The sequence below is a fragment of the Lithobates pipiens genome, unplaced genomic scaffold, assembly GCF_037356315.1.
Source record: "Lithobates pipiens isolate NorthernLeopardFrog02 unplaced genomic scaffold, aLitPip1_a1.2 Scaffold_8, whole genome shotgun sequence".
NCBI classification, from domain to species: domain Eukaryota; kingdom Metazoa; phylum Chordata; class Amphibia; order Anura; family Ranidae; genus Lithobates; species Lithobates pipiens.
In genome coordinates, this window is record NW_027507903.1 from 271,438,486 (window position 1) to 271,457,532 (window position 19,047).

A 19,047-nucleotide genomic window follows, 5' to 3' on the forward strand; every position below is an offset into this window, starting at 1 on the left:
CTACCCTAAAGTAAGATCGGTGAAAAGAGCTGCTGAAAGCGACATTGACAAAAAGCACTAGCGCGCTCAAATTGTTTCTGCCCGGTTTCGAACCGGGGACCTTTCGCGTGTTAGGCGAACGTGATAACCACTACACTACAGAAACCTATCACGACAGCATTTTTCGGGTTGGTTGCTCGGAGGTTGGGGTCACCGTATTAGCTATTATTTGCTTCTGGTTGGTTGATAACCTGAGTTCAGTTTACTGTCCTTGCAAATGATACTCTTTGGTAATGAAGCAAAGAAGGAAGAAAGCCCATCTCGGATGCCTAACTTGATACAAATAACATCCTCAAAACAGCCAGTACTGGCAAGATACACTGAGTCATGGATATCACCTCTAGCTTTTCCACACACTTTTCTCACCAGGTCAGCTGAAAACATACGCCAATGGTCGTCAGGTTTTCCAGCTCAGCTGACTAAGCAGGAGAACCAAAGTCCACATTCCAATTGCCTTTGGGTCCAGAAAACAAGTTTGCCTAAACACCAAACACTTACAGCGATGGTCAGCTCATAAACAGTGAAGAAAAAGAGCTCACATTGAAGGTGTTGCACCTAAACTGTGCTTTGTATTGGCAGATTTGGCTTACGGCTGCCAGAGGGGCAAGGCATGGCAAGAGCTTTGAGTTTGCCAGACTGTGAAAAAGTTAAAGGTAAGCACTGTTTCTGCCCGGTTTCGAACCGGGGACCTTTCGCGTGTGAGGCGAACGTGTTAACCACGACACTACAGAAACCCGTTCATGCTGATTTTTTTGAGCCATGCAGACCGAAAGTCTACCCTAAAGTAAGATCGGTGAAAAGAGCTGCTGAAAGCGACATTGACAAAAAGCACTATCGCGCTCAAATTGTTTCTGCCCGGTTTTGAACCGGGGACCTTTCGCGTGTTAGGCGAACGTGATAACCACTACACTACAGAAACCTATCACGACAGCACTTTTCGGGTTGGTTGCTCGGAGGTTGGGGGTCACCGTATTAGCTATTATTTGCTTCTGGTTGGTTGATAACCTGAGTTCAGTTTACCGTCCTTGCAAATGATACTCTTTGGTAATGAAGCAAAGAAGGAAGAAAGCCCATCTCGGATGCCTAACTTGATACAAATAACATCCTCAAAACAGCCAGTACTGGCAAGATACACTGAGTCATGGATATCACCTCTAGCTTTTCCACACACTTTTCTCACCAGGTCAGCTGAAAACATACGCCAATGGTCGTCTGGTTTTCCAGCTCAGCTGACTAAGCAGGAGAACCAAAGTCCACATTCCAATTGCCTTTGGGTCCAGAAAACAAGTTTGCCTAAACACCAAACACTTACAGCGATGATCAGCTCATAAACAGTGAAGAAAAAGAGCTCACATTGAAGGTGTTGCACCTAAACTGTGCTTTGTATTGGCAGATTTGGCTTACGGCTGCCAGAGGGGCAAGGCATGGCAAGAGCTTTGAGTTTGCCAGACTGTGAAAAAGTTAAAGGTAAGCACTGTTTCTGCCCGGTTTCGAACCGGGGACCTTTCGCGTGTGAGGCGAACGTGATAACCACTACACTACAGAAACCCATTCATGCTGTTTTTTTGAGCCTTGCAGACCGAAAGTCTACCCTAAAGTAAGATCGGTGAAAAGAGCTGCTGAAAGCGACATTGACAAAAAGCACTAGCGCGCTCAAATTGTTTCTGCCCGGTTTCGAACCGGGGACCTTTCGCGTGTTAGGCGAACGTGATAACCACTACACTACAGAAACCTATCATGACAGCACTTTTCGGGTTGGTTGCTCGGAGGTTGGGGTCACCGTATTAGCTATTATTTGCTTCTGGTTGGTTGATAACCTGAGTTCAGTTTACCGTCCTTGCAAATGATACTCTTTGGTAATGAAGCAAAGAAGGAAGAAAGCCCATCTCGGATGCCTAACTTGATACAAATAACATCCTCAAAACAGCCAGTACTGGCAAGATACACTGAGTCATGGATATCACCTCTAGCTTTTCCACACACTTTTCTCACCAGGTCAGCTGAAAACATACGCCAATGGTCGTCAGGTTTTCCAGCTCAGCTGACTAAGCAGGAGAACCAAAGTCCACATTCCAATTGCCTTTGGGTCCAGAAAACAAGTTTGCCTAAACACCAAACACTTACAGCGATGGTCAGCTCATAAACAGTGAAGAAAAAGAGCTCACATTGAAGGTGTTGCACCTAAACTGTGCTTTGTATTGGCAGATTTGGCTTACGGCTGCCAGAGGGGCAAGGCATGGCAAGAGCTTTGAGTTTGCCAGACTGTGAAAAAGTTAAAGGTAAGCACTGTTTCTGCCCGGTTTCGAACCGGGGACCTTTCGCGTGTGAGGCGAACGTGATAACCACTACACTACAGAAACCCATTCATGCTGTTTTTTTGAGCCTTGCAGACCGAAAGTCTACCCTAAAGTAAGATCGGTGAAAAGAGCTGCTGAAAGCGACATTGACAAAAAGCACTAGCGCGCTCAAATTGTTTCTGCCCGGTTTCGAACCGGGGACCTTTCGCGTGTTAGGCGTACGTGATAACCACTACACTACAGAAACCTATCACGACAGCATTTTTCGGGTTGGTTGCTCGGAGGTTGGGGTCACCGTATTAGCTATTATTTGCTTCTGGTTGGTTGATAACCTGAGTTCAGTTTACTGTCCTTGCAAATGATACTCTTTGGTAATGAAGCAAAGAAGGAAGAAAGCCCATCTCGGATGCCTAACTTGATACAAATAACATCCTCAAAACAGCCAGTACTGGCAAGATACACTGAGTCATGGATATCACCTCTAGCTTTTCCACACACTTTTCTCACCAGGTCAGCTGAAAACATACGCCAATGGTCGTCAGGTTTTCCAGCTCAGCTGACTAAGCAGGAGAACCAAAGTCCACATTCCAATTGCCTTTGGGTCCAGAAAACAAGTTTGCCTAAACACCAAACACTTACAGCGATGGTCAGCTCATAAACAGTGAAGAAAAAGAGCTCACATTGAAGGTGTTGCACCTAAACTGTGCTTTGTATTGGCAGATTTGGCTTACGGCTGCCAGAGGGGCAAGGCATGGCAAGAGCTTTGAGTTTGCCAGACTGTGAAAAAGTTAAAGGTAAGCACTGTTTCTGCCCGGTTTCGAACCGGGGACGTTTCGCGTGTGAGGTGAACGTGATAACCACGACACTACAGAAACCCGTTCATGCTGATTTTTTTGAGCCATGCAGACCGAAAGTCTACCCTAAAGTAAGATCGGTGAAAAGAGCTGCTGAAAGCGACATTGACAAAAAGCACTATCGCGCTCAAATTGTTTCTGCCCGGTTTTGAACCGGGGACCTTTCGCGTGTTAGGCGAACGTGATAACCACTACACTACAGAAACCTATCACGACAGCACTTTTCGGGTTGGTTGCTCGGAGGTTGGGGGTCACCGTATTAGCTATTATTTGCTTCTGGTTGGTTGATAACCTGAGTTCAGTTTACCGTCCTTGCAAATGATACTCTTTGGTAATGAAGCAAAGAAGGAAGAAAGCCCATCTCGGATGCCTAACTTGATACAAATAACATCCTCAAAACAGCCAGTACTGGCAAGATACACTGAGTCATGGATATCACCTCTAGCTTTTCCACACACTTTTCTCACCAGGTCAGCTGAAAACATACGCCAATGGTCGTCAGGTTTTCCAGCTCAGCTGACTAAGCAGGAGAACCAAAGTCCACATTCCAATTGCCTTTGGGTCCAGAAAACAAGTTTGCCTAAACACCAAACACTTACAGCGATGGTCAGCTCATAAACAGTGAAGAAAAAGAGCTCACATTGAAGGTGTTGCACCTAAACTGTGCTTTGTATTGGCAGATTTGGCTTACGGCTGCCAGAGGGGCAAGGCATGGCAAGAGCTTTGAGTTTGCCAGACTGTGAAAAAGTTAAAGGTAAGCACTGTTTCTGCCCGGTTTCGAACCGGGGACCTTTCGCGTGTGAGGCGAACGTGATAACCACTACACTACAGAAACCCATTCATGCTGTTTTTTTGAGCCTTGCAGACCGAAAGTCTACCCTAAAGTAAGATCGGTGAAAAGAGCTGCTGAAAGCGACATTGACAAAAAGCACTAGCGCGCTCAAATTGTTTCTGCCCGGTTTCGAACCGGGGACCTTTCGCGTGTTAGGCGAACGTGATAACCACTACACTACAGAAACCTATCACGACAGCATTTTTCGGGTTGGTTGCTCGGAGGTTGGGGTCACCGTATTAGCTATTATTTGCTTCTGGTTGGTTGATAACCTGAGTTCAGTTTACTGTCCTTGCAAATGATACTCTTTGGTAATGAAGCAAAGAAGGAAGAAAGCCCATCTCGGATGCCTAACTTGATACAAATAACATCCTCAAAACAGCCAGTACTGGCAAGATACACTGAGTCATGGATATCACCTCTAGCTTTTCCACACACTTTTCTCACCAGGTCAGCTGAAAACATACGCCAATGGTCGTCAGGTTTTCCAGCTCAGCTGACTAAGCAGGAGAACCAAAGTCCACATTCCAATTGCCTTTGGGTCCAGAAAACAAGTTTGCCTAAACACCAAACACTTACAGCGATGGTCAGCTCATAAACAGTGAAGAAAAAGAGCTCACATTGAAGGTGTTGCACCTAAACTGTGCTTTGTATTGGCAGATTTGGCTTACGGCTGCCAGAGGGGCAAGGCATGGCAAGAGCTTTGAGTTTGCCAGACTGTGAAAAAGTTAAAGGTAAGCACTGTTTCTGCCCGGTTTCGAACCGGGGACCTTTCGCGTGTGAGGCGAACGTGTTAACCACGACACTACAGAAACCCGTTCATGCTGATTTTTTTGAGCCATGCAGACCGAAAGTCTACCCTAAAGTAAGATCGGTGAAAAGAGCTGCTGAAAGCGACATTGACAAAAAGCACTATCGCGCTCAAATTGTTTCTGCCCGGTTTTGAACCGGGGACCTTTCGCGTGTTAGGCGAACGTGATAACCACTACACTACAGAAACCTATCACGACAGCACTTTTCGGGTTGGTTGCTCGGAGGTTGGGGGTCACCGTATTAGCTATTATTTGCTTCTGGTTGGTTGATAACCTGAGTTCAGTTTACCGTCCTTGCAAATGATACTCTTTGGTAATGAAGCAAAGAAGGAAGAAAGCCCATCTCGGATGCCTAACTTGATACAAATAACATCCTCAAAACAGCCAGTACTGGCAAGATACACTGAGTCATGGATATCACCTCTAGCTTTTCCACACACTTTTCTCACCAGGTCAGCTGAAAACATACGCCAATGGTCGTCTGGTTTTCCAGCTCAGCTGACTAAGCAGGAGAACCAAAGTCCACATTCCAATTGCCTTTGGGTCCAGAAAACAAGTTTGCCTAAACACCAAACACTTACAGCGATGATCAGCTCATAAACAGTGAAGAAAAAGAGCTCACATTGAAGGTGTTGCACCTAAACTGTGCTTTGTATTGGCAGATTTGGCTTACGGCTGCCAGAGGGGCAAGGCATGGCAAGAGCTTTGAGTTTGCCAGACTGTGAAAAAGTTAAAGGTAAGCACTGTTTCTGCCCGGTTTCGAACCGGGGACCTTTCGCGTGTGAGGCGAACGTGATAACCACTACACTACAGAAACCCATTCATGCTGTTTTTTTGAGCCTTGCAGACCGAAAGTCTACCCTAAAGTAAGATCGGTGAAAAGAGCTGCTGAAAGCGACATTGACAAAAAGCACTAGCGCGCTCAAATTGTTTCTGCCCGGTTTCGAACCGGGGACCTTTCGCGTGTTAGGCGAACGTGATAACCACTACACTACAGAAACCTATCATGACAGCACTTTTCGGGTTGGTTGCTCGGAGGTTGGGGTCACCGTATTAGCTATTATTTGCTTCTGGTTGGTTGATAACCTGAGTTCAGTTTACCGTCCTTGCAAATGATACTCTTTGGTAATGAAGCAAAGAAGGAAGAAAGCCCATCTCGGATGCCTAACTTGATACAAATAACATCCTCAAAACAGCCAGTACTGGCAAGATACACTGAGTCATGGATATCACCTCTAGCTTTTCCACACACTTTTCTCACCAGGTCAGCTGAAAACATACGCCAATGGTCGTCAGGTTTTCCAGCTCAGCTGACTAAGCAGGAGAACCAAAGTCCACATTCCAATTGCCTTTGGGTCCAGAAAACAAGTTTGCCTAAACACCAAACACTTACAGCGATGGTCAGCTCATAAACAGTGAAGAAAAAGAGCTCACATTGAAGGTGTTGCACCTAAACTGTGCTTTGTATTGGCAGATTTGGCTTACGGCTGCCAGAGGGGCAAGGCATGGCAAGAGCTTTGAGTTTGCCAGACTGTGAAAAAGTTAAAGGTAAGCACTGTTTCTGCCCGGTTTCGAACCGGGGACCTTTCGCGTGTGAGGCGAACGTGATAACCACTACACTACAGAAACCCATTCATGCTGTTTTTTTGAGCCTTGCAGACCGAAAGTCTACCCTAAAGTAAGATCGGTGAAAAGAGCTGCTGAAAGCGACATTGACAAAAAGCACTAGCGCGCTCAAATTGTTTCTGCCCGGTTTCGAACCGGGGACCTTTCGCGTGTTAGGCGTACGTGATAACCACTACACTACAGAAACCTATCACGACAGCATTTTTCGGGTTGGTTGCTCGGAGGTTGGGGTCACCGTATTAGCTATTATTTGCTTCTGGTTGGTTGATAACCTGAGTTCAGTTTACTGTCCTTGCAAATGATACTCTTTGGTAATGAAGCAAAGAAGGAAGAAAGCCCATCTCGGATGCCTAACTTGATACAAATAACATCCTCAAAACAGCCAGTACTGGCAAGATACACTGAGTCATGGATATCACCTCTAGCTTTTCCACACACTTTTCTCACCAGGTCAGCTGAAAACATACGCCAATGGTCGTCAGGTTTTCCAGCTCAGCTGACTAAGCAGGAGAACCAAAGTCCACATTCCAATTGCCTTTGGGTCCAGAAAACAAGTTTGCCTAAACACCAAACACTTACAGCGATGGTCAGCTCATAAACAGTGAAGAAAAAGAGCTCACATTGAAGGTGTTGCACCTAAACTGTGCTTTGTATTGGCAGATTTGGCTTACGGCTGCCAGAGGGGCAAGGCATGGCAAGAGCTTTGAGTTTGCCAGACTGTGAAAAAGTTAAAGGTAAGCACTGTTTCTGCCCGGTTTCGAACCGGGGACGTTTCGCGTGTGAGGTGAACGTGATAACCACGACACTACAGAAACCCGTTCATGCTGATTTTTTTGAGCCATGCAGACCGAAAGTCTACCCTAAAGTAAGATCGGTGAAAAGAGCTGCTGAAAGCGACATTGACAAAAAGCACTATCGCGCTCAAATTGTTTCTGCCCGGTTTTGAACCGGGGACCTTTCGCGTGTTAGGCGAACGTGATAACCACTACACTACAGAAACCTATCACGACAGCACTTTTCGGGTTGGTTGCTCGGAGGTTGGGGGTCACCGTATTAGCTATTATTTGCTTCTGGTTGGTTGATAACCTGAGTTCAGTTTACCGTCCTTGCAAATGATACTCTTTGGTAATGAAGCAAAGAAGGAAGAAAGCCCATCTCGGATGCCTAACTTGATACAAATAACATCCTCAAAACAGCCAGTACTGGCAAGATACACTGAGTCATGGATATCACCTCTAGCTTTTCCACACACTTTTCTCACCAGGTCAGCTGAAAACATACGCCAATGGTCGTCAGGTTTTCCAGCTCAGCTGACTAAGCAGGAGAACCAAAGTCCACATTCCAATTGCCTTTGGGTCCAGAAAACAAGTTTGCCTAAACACCAAACACTTACAGCGATGGTCAGCTCATAAACAGTGAAGAAAAAGAGCTCACATTGAAGGTGTTGCACCTAAACTGTGCTTTGTATTGGCAGATTTGGCTTACGGCTGCCAGAGGGGCAAGGCATGGCAAGAGCTTTGAGTTTGCCAGACTGTGAAAAAGTTAAAGGTAAGCACTGTTTCTGCCCGGTTTCGAACCGGGGACCTTTCGCGTGTGAGGCGAACGTGTTAACCACGACACTACAGAAACCCGTTCATGCTGATTTTTTTGAGCCATGCAGACCGAAAGTCTACCCTAAAGTAAGATCGGTGAAAAGAGCTGCTGAAAGCGACATTGACAAAAAGCACTATCGCGCTCAAATTGTTTCTGCCCGGTTTTGAACCGGGGACCTTTCGCGTGTTAGGCGAACGTGATAACCACTACACTACAGAAACCTATCACGACAGCACTTTTCGGGTTGGTTGCTCGGAGGTTGGGGGTCACCGTATTAGCTATTATTTGCTTCTGGTTGGTTGATAACCTGAGTTCAGTTTACCGTCCTTGCAAATGATACTCTTTGGTAATGAAGCAAAGAAGGAAGAAAGCCCATCTCGGATGCCTAACTTGATACAAATAACATCCTCAAAACAGCCAGTACTGGCAAGATACACTGAGTCATGGATATCACCTCTAGCTTTTCCACACACTTTTCTCACCAGGTCAGCTGAAAACATACGCCAATGGTCGTCTGGTTTTCCAGCTCAGCTGACTAAGCAGGAGAACCAAAGTCCACATTCCAATTGCCTTTGGGTCCAGAAAACAAGTTTGCCTAAACACCAAACACTTACAGCGATGATCAGCTCATAAACAGTGAAGAAAAAGAGCTCACATTGAAGGTGTTGCACCTAAACTGTGCTTTGTATTGGCAGATTTGGCTTACGGCTGCCAGAGGGGCAAGGCATGGCAAGAGCTTTGAGTTTGCCAGACTGTGAAAAAGTTAAAGGTAAGCACTGTTTCTGCCCGGTTTCGAACCGGGGACCTTTCGCGTGTGAGGCGAACGTGATAACCACTACACTACAGAAACCCATTCATGCTGTTTTTTTGAGCCTTGCAGACCGAAAGTCTACCCTAAAGTAAGATCGGTGAAAAGAGCTGCTGAAAGCGACATTGACAAAAAGCACTAGCGCGCTCAAATTGTTTCTGCCCGGTTTCGAACCGGGGACCTTTCGCGTGTTAGGCGAACGTGATAACCACTACACTACAGAAACCTATCATGACAGCACTTTTCGGGTTGGTTGCTCGGAGGTTGGGGTCACCGTATTAGCTATTATTTGCTTCTGGTTGGTTGATAACCTGAGTTCAGTTTACCGTCCTTGCAAATGATACTCTTTGGTAATGAAGCAAAGAAGGAAGAAAGCCCATCTCGGATGCCTAACTTGATACAAATAACATCCTCAAAACAGCCAGTACTGGCAAGATACACTGAGTCATGGATATCACCTCTAGCTTTTCCACACACTTTTCTCACCAGGTCAGCTGAAAACATACGCCAATGGTCGTCAGGTTTTCCAGCTCAGCTGACTAAGCAGGAGAACCAAAGTCCACATTCCAATTGCCTTTGGGTCCAGAAAACAAGTTTGCCTAAACACCAAACACTTACAGCGATGGTCAGCTCATAAACAGTGAAGAAAAAGAGCTCACATTGAAGGTGTTGCACCTAAACTGTGCTTTGTATTGGCAGATTTGGCTTACGGCTGCCAGAGGGGCAAGGCATGGCAAGAGCTTTGAGTTTGCCAGACTGTGAAAAAGTTAAAGGTAAGCACTGTTTCTGCCCGGTTTCGAACCGGGGACCTTTCGCGTGTGAGGCGAACGTGATAACCACTACACTACAGAAACCCATTCATGCTGTTTTTTTGAGCCTTGCAGACCGAAAGTCTACCCTAAAGTAAGATCGGTGAAAAGAGCTGCTGAAAGCGACATTGACAAAAAGCACTAGCGCGCTCAAATTGTTTCTGCCCGGTTTTGAACCGGGGACCTTTCGCGTGTTAGGCGAACGTGATAACCACTACACTACAGAAACCTATCACGACAGCACTTTTCGGGTTGGTTGCTCGGAGGTTGGGGGTCACCGTATTAGCTATTATTTGCTTCTGGTTGGTTGATAACCTGAGTTCAGTTTACCGTCCTTGCAAATGATACTCTTTGGTAATGAAGCAAAGAAGGAAGAAAGCCCATCTCGGATGCCTAACTTGATACAAATAACATCCTCAAAACAGCCAGTACTGGCAAGATACACTGAGTCATGGATATCACCTCTAGCTTTTCCACACACTTTTCTCACCAGGTCAGCTGAAAACATACGCCAATGGTCGTCAGGTTTTCCAGCTCAGCTGACTAAGCAGGAGAACCAAAGTCCACATTCCAATTGCCTTTGGGTCCAGAAAACAAGTTTGCCTAAACACCAAACACTTACAGCGATGGTCAGCTCATAAACAGTGAAGAAAAAGAGCTCACATTGAAGGTGTTGCACCTAAACTGTGCTTTGTATTGGCAGATTTGGCTTACGGCTGCCAGAGGGGCAAGGCATGGCAAGAGCTTTGAGTTTGCCAGACTGTGAAAAAGTTAAAGGTAAGCACTGTTTCTGCCCGGTTTCGAACCGGGGACCTTTCACGTGTGAGGCGAACGTGATAACCACGACACTACAGAAACCCGCTCATGCTGATTTTTTTGAGCCATGCAGACCGAAAGTCTACCCTAAAGTAAGATCGGTGAAAAGAGCTGCTGAAAGCGACATTGACAAAAAGCACTAGCGCGCTCAAATTGTTTCTGCCCGGTTTTGAACCGGGGACCTTTCGCGTGTTAGGCGAACGTGATAACCACTACACTACAGAAACCTATCACGACAGCACTTTTCGGGTTGGTTGCTCGGAGGTTGGGGGTCACCGTATTAGCTATTATTTGCTTCTGGTTGGTTGATAACCTGAGTTCAGTTTACCGTCCTTGCAAATGATACTCTTTGGTAATGAAGCAAAGAAGGAAGAAAGCCCATCTCGGATGCCTAACTTGATACAAATAACATCCTCAAAACAGCCAGTACTGGCAAGATACACTGAGTCATGGATATCACCTCTAGCTTTTCCACACACTTTTCTCACCAGGTCAGCTGAAAACATACGCCAATGGTCGTCAGGTTTTCCAGCTCAGCTGACTAAGCAGGAGAACCAAAGTCCACATTCCAATTGCCTTTGGGTCCAGAAAACAAGTTTGCCTAAACACCAAACACTTACAGCGATGGTCAGCTCATAAACAGTGAAGAAAAAGAGCTCACATTGAAGGTGTTGCACCTAAACTGTGCTTTGTATTGGCAGATTTGGCTTACGGCTGCCAGAGGGGCAAGGCATGGCAAGAGCTTTGAGTTTGCCAGACTGTGAAAAAGTTAAAGGTAAGCACTGTTTCTGCCCGGTTTCGAACCGGGGACCTTTCGCGTGTGAGGCGAACGTGATAACCACTACACTACAGAAACCCATTCATGCTGTTTTTTTGAGCCTTGCAGACCGAAAGTCTACCCTAAAGTAAGATCGGTGAAAAGAGCTGCTGAAAGCGACATTGACAAAAAGCACTAGCGCGCTCAAATTGTTTCTGCCCGGTTTCGAACCGGGGACCTTTCGCGTGTTAGGCGTACGTGATAACCACTACACTACAGAAACCTATCACGACAGCATTTTTCGGGTTGGTTGCTCGGAGGTTGGGGTCACCGTATTAGCTATTATTTGCTTCTGGTTGGTTGATAACCTGAGTTCAGTTTACTGTCCTTGCAAATGATACTCTTTGGTAATGAAGCAAAGAAGGAAGAAAGCCCATCTCGGATGCCTAACTTGATACAAATAACATCCTCAAAACAGCCAGTACTGGCAAGATACACTGAGTCATGGATATCACCTCTAGCTTTTCCACACACTTTTCTCACCAGGTCAGCTGAAAACATACGCCAATGGTCGTCAGGTTTTCCAGCTCAGCTGACTAAGCAGGAGAACCAAAGTCCACATTCCAATTGCCTTTGGGTCCAGAAAACAAGTTTGCCTAAACACCAAACACTTACAGCGATGGTCAGCTCATAAACAGTGAAGAAAAAGAGCTCACATTGAAGGTGTTGCACCTAAACTGTGCTTTGTATTGGCAGATTTGGCTTACGGCTGCCAGAGGGGCAAGGCATGGCAAGAGCTTTGAGTTTGCCAGACTGTGAAAAAGTTAAAGGTAAGCACTGTTTCTGCCCGGTTTCGAACCGGGGACGTTTCGCGTGTGAGGTGAACGTGATAACCACGACACTACAGAAACCCGTTCATGCTGATTTTTTTGAGCCATGCAGACCGAAAGTCTACCCTAAAGTAAGATCGGTGAAAAGAGCTGCTGAAAGCGACATTGACAAAAAGCACTATCGCGCTCAAATTGTTTCTGCCCGGTTTTGAACCGGGGACCTTTCGCGTGTTAGGCGAACGTGATAACCACTACACTACAGAAACCTATCACGACAGCACTTTTCGGGTTGGTTGCTCGGAGGTTGGGGGTCACCGTATTAGCTATTATTTGCTTCTGGTTGGTTGATAACCTGAGTTCAGTTTACCGTCCTTGCAAATGATACTCTTTGGTAATGAAGCAAAGAAGGAAGAAAGCCCATCTCGGATGCCTAACTTGATACAAATAACATCCTCAAAACAGCCAGTACTGGCAAGATACACTGAGTCATGGATATCACCTCTAGCTTTTCCACACACTTTTCTCACCAGGTCAGCTGAAAACATACGCCAATGGTCGTCAGGTTTTCCAGCTCAGCTGACTAAGCAGGAGAACCAAAGTCCACATTCCAATTGCCTTTGGGTCCAGAAAACAAGTTTGCCTAAACACCAAACACTTACAGCGATGGTCAGCTCATAAACAGTGAAGAAAAAGAGCTCACATTGAAGGTGTTGCACCTAAACTGTGCTTTGTATTGGCAGATTTGGCTTACGGCTGCCAGAGGGGCAAGGCATGGCAAGAGCTTTGAGTTTGCCAGACTGTGAAAAAGTTAAAGGTAAGCACTGTTTCTGCCCGGTTTCGAACTGGGGACCTTTCGCGTGTGAGGCGAACGTGATAACCACTACACTACAGAAACCCATTCATGCCGTTTTTTTGAGCCTTGCAGACCGAAAGTCTACCCTAAAGTAAGATCGGTGAAAAGAGCTGCTGAAAGTGACATTGACAAAAAGCACTAGTGCGCTCAAATTGTTTCTGCCCGGTTTCGAACCGGGGACCTTTCGCGTGTTAGGCGAACGTGATAACCACTACACTACAGAAACCTATCACGACAGCACTTTTCGGGTTGGTTGCTCGGAGGTTGGGGTCACCGTATTAGCTATTATTTGCTTCTGGTTGGTTGATAACCTGAGTTCAGTTTACCGTCCTTGCAAATAATACTCTTTGGTAATGAAGCAAAGAAGGAAGAAAGCCCATCTCGGATGCCTAACTTGATACAAATAACATCCTCAAAACAGCCAGTACTGGCAAGATACACTGAGTCATGGATATCACCTCTAGCTTTTCCACACACTTTTCTCACCAGGTCAGCTGAAAACATACGCCAATGGTCGTCTGGTTTTCCAGCTCAGCTGACTAAGCAGGAGAACCAAAGTCCACATTCCAATTGCCTTTGGGTCCAGAAAACAAGTTTGCCTAAACACCAAACACTTACAGCGATGGTCAGCTCATAAACAGTGAAGAAAAAGAGCTCACATTGAAGGTGTTGCACCTAAACTGTGCTTTGTATTGGCAGATTTGGCTTACGGCTGCCAGAGGGGCAAGGCATGGCAAGAGCTTTGAGTTTGCCAGACTGTGAAAAAGTTAAAGGTAAGCACTGTTTCTGCCCGGTTTCGAACTGGGGACCTTTCGCGTGTGAGGCGAACGTGATAACCACTACACTACAGAAACCCATTCATGCTGTTTTTTTGAGCCTTGCAGACCGAAAGTCTACCCTAAAGTAAGATCGGTGAAAAGAGCTGCTGAAAGTGACATTGACAAAAAGCACTAGTGCGCTCAAATTGTTTCTGCCCGGTTTCGAACCGGGGACCTTTCGCGTGTTAGGCGAACGTGATAACCACTACACTACAGAAACCTATCACGACAGCACTTTTCGGGTTGGTTGCTCGGAGGTTGGGGTCACCGTATTAGCTATTATTTGCTTCTGGTTGGTTGATAACCTGAGTTCAGTTTACCGTCCTTGCAAATAATACTCTTTGGTAATGAAGCAAAGAAGGAAGAAAGCCCATCTCGGATGCCTAACTTGATACAAATAACATCCTCAAAACAGCCAGTACTGGCAAGATACACTGAGTCATGGATATCACCTCTAGCTTTTCCACACACTTTTCTCACCAGGTCAGCTGAAAACATACGCCAATGGTCGTCAGGTTTTCCAGCTCAGCTGACTAAGCAGGAGAACCAAAGTCCACATTCCAATTGCCTTTGGGTCCAGAAAACAAGTTTGCCTAAACACCAAACACTTACAGCGATGGTCAGCTCATAAACAGTGAAGAAAAAGAGCTCACATTGAAGGTGTTGCACCTAAACTGTGCTTTGTATTGGCAGATTTGGCTTACGGCTGCCAGAGGGGCAAGGCATGGCAAGAGCTTTGAGTTTGCCAGACTGTGAAAAATTTAAAGGTAAGCACTGTTTCTGCCCGGTTGCGAACCGGGGACTTTTCGCGTGTGAGGCGAACGTGATAACCACTACACTACAGAAACCCATTCATGCTGTTTTTTTGAGCCTTGCAAACCGAAAGTCTACCCTAAAGTAAGATCGGTGAAAAGAGCTGCTGAAAGCGACATTGACTAAAAGCGCTAGCGCGCTCAAATTGTTTCTGCCCAGTTTCAAACCGGGGACCTTTCGCGTGTTAGGCGAACGTGATAACCACTACACTACAGAAACCTATCACGACAGCACTTTTCGGGTTGGTTGCTCGGAGGTTGGGGTCACCGTATTAGCTATTATTTGCTTCTGGTTGGTTGATAACCTGAGTTCAGTTTACCGTCCTTGCAAATGATACTCTTTGGTAATGAAGCAAAGAAGGAAGAAAGCCCATCTCGGATGCCTAACTTGATACAAATAACATCCTCAAAACAGCCAGTACTGGCAAGATACACTGAGTCATGGATATCACCTCTAGCTTTTCCACACACTTTTCTCACCAGGTCAGCTGAAAACATACGCCAATGGTTGTCAGGTTTTCCAGCTCAGCTGACTAAGCAGGAGAACCAAAGTCCACATTCCAATTGCCTTTGGGTCCAGAAAACAAGTTTGCCTAAACACCAAACACTTACAGCGATGGTCAGCTCATAAACAGTGAAGAAAAAGAGCTCACATTGAAGGTGTTGCACCTAAACTGTGCTTTGTATTGGCAGATTTGGCTTACGGCTGCCAGAGGGGCAAGGCATGGCAAGAGCTTTGAGTTTGCCAGACTGTGAAAAAGTTAAAGGTAAGCACTGTTTCTGCCCGGTTTCGAACCGGGGACCTTTCACGTGTGAGGCGAACGTGATAACCACGACACTACAGAAACCCGCTCATGCTGATTTTTTTGAGCCATGCAGACCGAAAGTCTACCCTAAAGTAAGATCGGTGAAAAGAGCTGCTGAAAGCGACATTGACAAAAAGCACTAGCGCGCTCAAATTGTTTCTGCCCGGTTTTGAACCGGGGACCTTTCGCGTGTTAGGCGAACGTGATAACCACTACACTACAGAAACCTATCACGACAGCACTTTTCGGGTTGGTTGCTCGGAGGTTGGGGGTCACCGTATTAGCTATTATTTGCTTCTGGTTGGTTGATAACCTGAGTTCAGTTTACCGTCCTTGCAAATGATACTCTTTGGTAATGAAGCAAAGAAGGAAGAAAGCCCATCTCGGATGCCTAACTTGATACAAATAACATCCTCAAAACAGCCAGTACTGGCAAGATACACTGAGTCATGGATATCACCTCTAGCTTTTCCACACACTTTTCTCACCAGGTCAGCTGAAAACATACGCCAATGGTCGTCAGGTTTTCCAGCTCAGCTGACTAAGCAGGAGAACCAAAGTCCACATTCCAATTGCCTTTGGGTCCAGAAAACAAGTTTGCCTAAACACCAAACACTTACAGCGATGGTCAGCTCATAAACAGTGAAGAAAAAGAGCTCACATTGAAGGTGTTGCACCTAAACTGTGCTTTGTATTGGCAGATTTGGCTTACGGCTGCCAGAGGGGCAAGGCATGGCAAGAGCTTTGAGTTTGCCAGACTGTGAAAAAGTTAAAGGTAAGCACTGTTTCTGCCCGGTTTCGAACCGGGGACCTTTCGCGTGTGAGGCGAACGTGATAACCACTACACTACAGAAACCCATTCATGCTGTTTTTTTGAGCCTTGCAGACCGAAAGTCTACCCTAAAGTAAGATCGGTGAAAAGAGCTGCTGAAAGCGACATTGACAAAAAGCACTAGCGCGCTCAAATTGTTTCTGCCCGGTTTCGAACCGGGGACCTTTCGCGTGTTAGGCGTACGTGATAACCACTACACTACAGAAACCTATCACGACAGCATTTTTCGGGTTGGTTGCTCGGAGGTTGGGGTCACCGTATTAGCTATTATTTGCTTCTGGTTGGTTGATAACCTGAGTTCAGTTTACTGTCCTTGCAAATGATACTCTTTGGTAATGAAGCAAAGAAGGAAGAAAGCCCATCTCGGATGCCTAACTTGATACAAATAACATCCTCAAAACAGCCAGTACTGGCAAGATACACTGAGTCATGGATATCACCTCTAGCTTTTCCACACACTTTTCTCACCAGGTCAGCTGAAAACATACGCCAATGGTCGTCAGGTTTTCCAGCTCAGCTGACTAAGCAGGAGAACCAAAGTCCACATTCCAATTGCCTTTGGGTCCAGAAAACAAGTTTGCCTAAACACCAAACACTTACAGCGATGGTCAGCTCATAAACAGTGAAGAAAAAGAGCTCACATTGAAGGTGTTGCACCTAAACTGTGCTTTGTATTGGCAGATTTGGCTTACGGCTGCCAGAGGGGCAAGGCATGGCAAGAGCTTTGAGTTTGCCAGACTGTGAAAAAGTTAAAGGTAAGCACTGTTTCTGCCCGGTTTCGAACCGGGGACGTTTCGCGTGTGAGGTGAACGTGATAACCACGACACTACAGAAACCCGTTCATGCTGATTTTTTTGAGCCATGCAGACCGAAAGTCTACCCTAAAGTAAGATCGGTGAAAAGAGCTGCTGAAAGCGACATTGACAAAAAGCACTATCGCGCTCAAATTGTTTCTGCCCGGTTTTGAACCGGGGACCTTTCGCGCGTTAGGCGAACGTGATAACCACTACACTACAGAAACCTATCACGACAGCACTTTTCGGGTTGGTTGCTCGGAGGTTGGGGGTCACCGTATTAGCTATTATTTGCTTCTGGTTGGTTGATAACCTGAGTTCAGTTTACCGTCCTTGCAAATGATACTCTTTGGTAATGAAGCAAAGAAGGAAGAAAGCCCATCTCGGATGCCTAACTTGATACAAATAACATCCTCAAAACAGCCAGTACTGGCAAGATACACTGAGTCATGGATATCACCTCTAGCTTTTCCACACACTTTTCTCACCAGGTCAGCTGAAAACATACGCCAATGGTCGTCAGGTTTTCCAGCTCAGCTGACTAAGCAGGAGAACCAAAGTCCACATTCCAATTGCCTTTGGGTCCAGAAAACAAGTTTGCCTAAACACCAAACACTTACAGCGATGGTCAGCTCATAAACAGTGAAGAAAAAGAGCTCACATTGAAGGTGTTGCACCTAAACTGTGCTTTGTATTGGCAGATTTGGCTTACGGCTGCCAGAGGGGCAAGGCATGGCAAGAGCTTTGAGTTTGCCAGACTGTGAAAAAGTTAAAGGTAAGCACTGTTTCTGCCCGGTTTCGAACTGGGGACCTTTCGCGTGTGAGGCGAACGTGATAACCACTACACTACAGAAACCCATTCATGCCGTTTTTTTGAGCCTTGCAGACCGAAAGTCTACCCTAAAGTAAGATCGGTGAAAAGAGCTGCTGAAAGTGACATTGACAAAAAGCACTAGTGCGCTCAAATTGTTTCTGCCCGGTTTCGAACCGGGGACCTTTCGCGTGTTAGGCGAACGTGATAACCACTACACTACAGAAACCTATCACGACAGCACTTTTCGGGTTGGTTGCTCGGAGGTTGGGGTCACCGTATTAGCTATTATTTGCTTCTGGTTGGTTGATAACCTGAGTTCAGTTTACCGTCCTTGCAAATAATACTCTTTGGTAATGAAGCAAAGAAGGAAGAAAGCCCATCTCGGATGCCTAACTTGATACAAATAACATCCTCAAAACAGCCAGTACTGGCAAGATACACTGAGTCATGGATATCACCTCTAGCTTTTCCACACACTTTTCTCACCAGGTCAGCTGAAAACATACGCCAATGGTCGTCTGGTTTTCCAGCTCAGCTGACTAAGCAGGAGAACCAAAGTCCACATTCCAATTGCCTTTGGGTCCAGAAAACAAGTTTGCCTAAACACCAAACACTTACAGCGATGGTCAGCTCATAAACAGTGAAGAAAAAGAGCTCACATTGAAGGTGTTGCACCTAAACTGTGCTTTGTATTGGCAGATTTGGCTTACGGCTGCCAGAGGGGCAAGGCATGGCAAGAGCTTTGAGTTTGCCAGACTGTGAAAAAGTTAAAGGTAAGCACTGTTTCTGCCCGGTTTCGAACTGGGGACCTTTCGCGTGTGAGGCGAACGTGATAACCACTACACTACAGAAACCCATTCATGCTGTTTTTTTGAGCCTTGCAGACCGAAAGTCTACCCTAAAGTAAGATCGGTGAAAAGAGCTGCTGAAAGTGACATTGACAAAAAGCACTAGTGCGCTCAAATTGTTTCTGCCCGGTTTCGAACCGGGGACCTTTCGCGTGTTAGGCGAACGTGATAACCACTACACTACAGAAACCTATCACGACAGCACTTTTCGGGTTGGTTGCTCGGAGGTTGGGGTCACCGTATTAGCTATTATTTGCTTCTGGTTGGTTGATAACCTGAGTTCAGTTTACCGTCCTTGCAAATAATACTCTTTGGTAATGAAGCAAAGAAGGAAGAAAGCCCATCTCGGATGCCTAACTTGATACAAATAACATCCTCAAAACAGCCAGTACTGGCA

At 46.0% G+C, this 19,047-nt stretch overlaps 18 non-coding genes across 18 annotated transcripts; all 18 read right to left on the minus strand.

The window, feature by feature from the left end:
* Positions 1 to 72: 72 nt before the first annotated feature.
* TRNAV-AAC (transfer RNA valine (anticodon AAC)) lies at positions 73 to 145 on the minus strand. Its single transcript has one exon. It is a non-coding gene; the product is annotated as a tRNA-Val (tRNA).
* A 1,369-nt stretch (positions 146 to 1,514) lies between these two features.
* TRNAV-CAC (transfer RNA valine (anticodon CAC)) lies at positions 1,515 to 1,587 on the minus strand. Its single transcript has one exon. It is a non-coding gene; the product is annotated as a tRNA-Val (tRNA).
* A 111-nt stretch (positions 1,588 to 1,698) lies between these two features.
* Positions 1,699 to 1,771, minus strand: TRNAV-AAC (transfer RNA valine (anticodon AAC)). Its single transcript has one exon. It is a non-coding gene; the product is annotated as a tRNA-Val (tRNA).
* A 555-nt stretch (positions 1,772 to 2,326) lies between these two features.
* TRNAV-CAC (transfer RNA valine (anticodon CAC)) lies at positions 2,327 to 2,399 on the minus strand. Its single transcript has one exon. It is a non-coding gene; the product is annotated as a tRNA-Val (tRNA).
* Positions 2,400 to 3,952: 1,553 nt separating this feature from the next.
* On the minus strand, positions 3,953 to 4,025 carry TRNAV-CAC (transfer RNA valine (anticodon CAC)). The gene has a single exon. It is a non-coding gene; the product is annotated as a tRNA-Val (tRNA).
* A 111-nt stretch (positions 4,026 to 4,136) lies between these two features.
* Positions 4,137 to 4,209, minus strand: TRNAV-AAC (transfer RNA valine (anticodon AAC)). Its single transcript has one exon. It is a non-coding gene; the product is annotated as a tRNA-Val (tRNA).
* A 1,369-nt stretch (positions 4,210 to 5,578) lies between these two features.
* On the minus strand, positions 5,579 to 5,651 carry TRNAV-CAC (transfer RNA valine (anticodon CAC)). The gene has a single exon. It is a non-coding gene; the product is annotated as a tRNA-Val (tRNA).
* Positions 5,652 to 5,762: 111 nt separating this feature from the next.
* On the minus strand, positions 5,763 to 5,835 carry TRNAV-AAC (transfer RNA valine (anticodon AAC)). The gene has a single exon. It is a non-coding gene; the product is annotated as a tRNA-Val (tRNA).
* Positions 5,836 to 6,390: 555 nt separating this feature from the next.
* TRNAV-CAC (transfer RNA valine (anticodon CAC)) lies at positions 6,391 to 6,463 on the minus strand. Its single transcript has one exon. It is a non-coding gene; the product is annotated as a tRNA-Val (tRNA).
* A 2,367-nt stretch (positions 6,464 to 8,830) lies between these two features.
* On the minus strand, positions 8,831 to 8,903 carry TRNAV-CAC (transfer RNA valine (anticodon CAC)). Its single transcript has one exon. It is a non-coding gene; the product is annotated as a tRNA-Val (tRNA).
* A 111-nt stretch (positions 8,904 to 9,014) lies between these two features.
* TRNAV-AAC (transfer RNA valine (anticodon AAC)) lies at positions 9,015 to 9,087 on the minus strand. The gene has a single exon. It is a non-coding gene; the product is annotated as a tRNA-Val (tRNA).
* Positions 9,088 to 9,642: 555 nt separating this feature from the next.
* On the minus strand, positions 9,643 to 9,715 carry TRNAV-CAC (transfer RNA valine (anticodon CAC)). Its single transcript has one exon. It is a non-coding gene; the product is annotated as a tRNA-Val (tRNA).
* A 1,554-nt stretch (positions 9,716 to 11,269) lies between these two features.
* TRNAV-CAC (transfer RNA valine (anticodon CAC)) lies at positions 11,270 to 11,342 on the minus strand. Its single transcript has one exon. It is a non-coding gene; the product is annotated as a tRNA-Val (tRNA).
* Positions 11,343 to 13,079: 1,737 nt separating this feature from the next.
* Positions 13,080 to 13,152, minus strand: TRNAV-AAC (transfer RNA valine (anticodon AAC)). Its single transcript has one exon. It is a non-coding gene; the product is annotated as a tRNA-Val (tRNA).
* A 739-nt stretch (positions 13,153 to 13,891) lies between these two features.
* Positions 13,892 to 13,964, minus strand: TRNAV-AAC (transfer RNA valine (anticodon AAC)). Its single transcript has one exon. It is a non-coding gene; the product is annotated as a tRNA-Val (tRNA).
* A 2,181-nt stretch (positions 13,965 to 16,145) lies between these two features.
* TRNAV-CAC (transfer RNA valine (anticodon CAC)) lies at positions 16,146 to 16,218 on the minus strand. The gene has a single exon. It is a non-coding gene; the product is annotated as a tRNA-Val (tRNA).
* A 1,737-nt stretch (positions 16,219 to 17,955) lies between these two features.
* Positions 17,956 to 18,028, minus strand: TRNAV-AAC (transfer RNA valine (anticodon AAC)). Its single transcript has one exon. It is a non-coding gene; the product is annotated as a tRNA-Val (tRNA).
* A 739-nt stretch (positions 18,029 to 18,767) lies between these two features.
* TRNAV-AAC (transfer RNA valine (anticodon AAC)) lies at positions 18,768 to 18,840 on the minus strand. Its single transcript has one exon. It is a non-coding gene; the product is annotated as a tRNA-Val (tRNA).
* Between the last annotated feature and the right edge of the window lie 207 nt (positions 18,841 to 19,047).